Below are 2,999 nucleotides of genomic sequence, written 5' to 3' on the forward strand. Positions count from 1 at the left end.
AATTAAAAAAAAATTTCCCCCTAAAAAAGGGAACAAAACAAGGATTATCACCACGAGTCTTCAATAGAGTACTAGAGACTCTAGCCAGAGCAATAAGGCAAGAAATGGAAATCAAAGGAGTACAAATAGGAAAAGAAGAACTCATACTTTCACTATTTGTAGATGACAGGATACTATATTTAGAAAACACAACAAACTCAAACAAAAGGCTTATAGTTCTGATCAAATATTCTGCAAGTATCTGGATCCAAAATCAATCTTAAAAAATCAGAAGCTTTCCTGTACACCAACCATAAATCCACTGAAAAAGAAATTCAGAAAACACTTCCACTAAGGATCTCCCACAAAAAATAAAATACTTAGGAATAAACTTGACCAAGGAGGTAAAATATCTCTACAAGTAAAATTATAAAACATTGGAAAAAAATGACGAAGTTCTTAGAAGATGGAAAGATCTTCCATGTTCATGGATTGGCAGAATAAATATCATTAAAATGGCCATCCTTCCAAAAGTGATCTACAGATTCAATGTAATCCCCATTTAACTACCAAGATCATTCCTCACAGACATAGAAAAATCAGTCCTTAAATTTATTTGGAATAACAAAAAGCCCAGAATACCCAAAGTGTTCTCAGCAACAAAAACCATGCAGGAGGAATCACAATACCTGACTTTAAACTATACTACAAAGCCATTGTAATAAAAACAGCATGGTACTGGCACAAAAGCATATACATAGACCAGTGGAGCAGAATAGAAGCCCCAGAAACAAGTCTACACACTTTCAGCCAATTGATTTTTGAGAAAAGGGCCAAAAACATACACTGGAAAAAGATAGCATGTTCAACAAATAGTGTTGGCAAAACTGGTTAACCATATGCAGAAAATTGGAAAATAATCCCACATTCTCACCCTTCGCAAGAGTCAATTCAAGATGGATCAAAGACTTGGAAATCAATACAGAGAATGTGAAGCTCCTTGAAGAGGGCATAGGTCCAACACTACAACACATAGGCACAGATAAACACTTTCTCAACAAGACCCCAAAGGCCCAACAAATTAAAAGGTGAATTAATACATGGGAATGCATGAAACTGAAGAGCTTCTCTTCAGCAAATGAAATTTTCAAGAGCCTCAATGGAGAGCCAACATAATGTGAGAAGATTTTTGCCCCATAGTCCTCTGATAAAAGACTAATATCTAGAATATACAGAGAACTCAAGAAACTCAACACTAGGTTCTTCTCGTGTCCTTTCAGCATCGCCAGAGTGAATTGATCCAGGAGTTGAAGAGGGCTCCAAAGGTGGGAAATGAGGTCAGTGCCTCAGCTGCCGGTCAGTCTATGTTTTATGCCTGATTCTTTGTCCCACATGATAAAGAAAAAAATACTGCAGTAAATGAAGATTCCCCTGCATTTTAGCACTCCTTTTTCTACTGTAGTTGGCTTTTGAATGAGGATGACAATGGAAGAGATGAAGAATGAAGCTGAGACCACTTCCATGGTTTCTATGCCCCTCTATGCAGTCATGTATCTTGTGTTTAATGAGCTAGAAATAGTAAATTTGTCTACAGCTCAGACACTGAGAACCGCTTTCATTAAGGCTGAAAAAGAAAATCCAGGTCTCACACAAGATATCATGAATATTTTAGAGAAAAAAAGTGTGTGTAGAAATTAACTTCACAGAGTCCCTCCATCGTATGGCAGCTGATGATGTAGAAGAGTATATGATTGAACGACCAGACCCAGAATTCCAGGACCCAAATGGAAAGGCATGTGCGGTTAAGCAAATTATCAGTAAGATCCCAGATGAGATTAATGACCGAGTGTGATTTCTACAGACAATCAAGAATATAGCTAGTGCAATAAAAGAACTTCTTGATACAGTGAATAATGTCTTCAAGAAATATCAATATCAGAAACACAGGGCACTTGGACACCAAAAAAAAAAAAAAAAAGAATTTGCAAAGTACTCCAAAAGTTTCAGTGATACTCTGAAAACATATTTCAAAGATGGCAAGGCAGTAAATGTGTTCATAAGTGCCAACAGACTAATTCATCAAACCAACTTGATACTTCAGACCTTCAAAACTGTGGCCTGAAAGTTGTATATATTAAGAGTTGTACTTCTCTGTGGCAGTATTAAACTGCCTTTATCTGTAAATTTTAAAGTTTGACTGTATAAATGATCCGTCCTTCCTGAAGGGATCTAATCCAGGACTGTTGAATGAGATTATTGCCATTTTACACCATATTTTTGTAAAATGTAACTTAATCATAATCTCACACTGAAGATTTTGCATCACTTTTGCTATTATCATTCTTTTAAGAATTATAAGCCAAAAGAATTTATGCCTTAATGTTCTTTAAAAGAATTGTAAATATTGGTGTTTGTTTCTGACATTTTAACTTGAAAGTGATATGCTGCAAGATGATGTATTTAACAATATTTGGTGGCAAATATTCAATAAATACTTTACATCTGTAAAAAAAAAAGAAATGCAACACTAAAAAAACCAAAGAATCTAATAACAAAATGGGCAAGCAAACTAAATAGACACTTCATGAAAGAAGAAATTCAAATGGGCAATAAATGCATGAAAAAATGCTCAACATCTTTGGCAATCAGAGAGATGCAAATCAAAACTACCCTGAGACTTCACCTAACTCCAACTAGAATGGTAATCATTCAAAACACAAATAACAACAAATGCTGGTGAGGATGTTGAGAAGTGAGAACTCTAAAACATTGTTGGTGGGATTGCAAATTAGTGCAACCACTTTGGAAAACAGTATGGAGAATCCTCAGAAGAATGGGAAAAAATCTACCATTTTATCCAGCAATACCATTTCTGGGTCTCTACCCAAAAGAAAGTAAGCCAAACTACCAAACTAATGCATGTATATCTATGTTTATAGGTGCACAATTCACCATAGCCAAACTATGGAACCAGCTAAGATGCCTACCAACAAATGAATGGATTACAAAACTGTGGTATA

General features: G+C 35.4%; 1 pseudogene across 1 annotated transcript; it reads left to right on the forward strand.

Moving 5' to 3' along the window:
- Positions 1 to 1,452: 1,452 nt before the first annotated feature.
- Positions 1,453 to 2,101, forward strand: LOC308278556 (programmed cell death protein 10-like; annotated as a pseudogene). Its single transcript has one exon. The product of its transcript is annotated as a programmed cell death protein 10-like (transcript).
- Positions 2,102 to 2,999: the final 898 nt, after the last annotated feature.

The sequence above is a fragment of the Muscardinus avellanarius genome (genome assembly GCF_963383645.1).
Source record: "Muscardinus avellanarius genome assembly, chromosome: X".
Taxonomy (NCBI): domain Eukaryota; kingdom Metazoa; phylum Chordata; class Mammalia; order Rodentia; family Gliridae; genus Muscardinus; species Muscardinus avellanarius.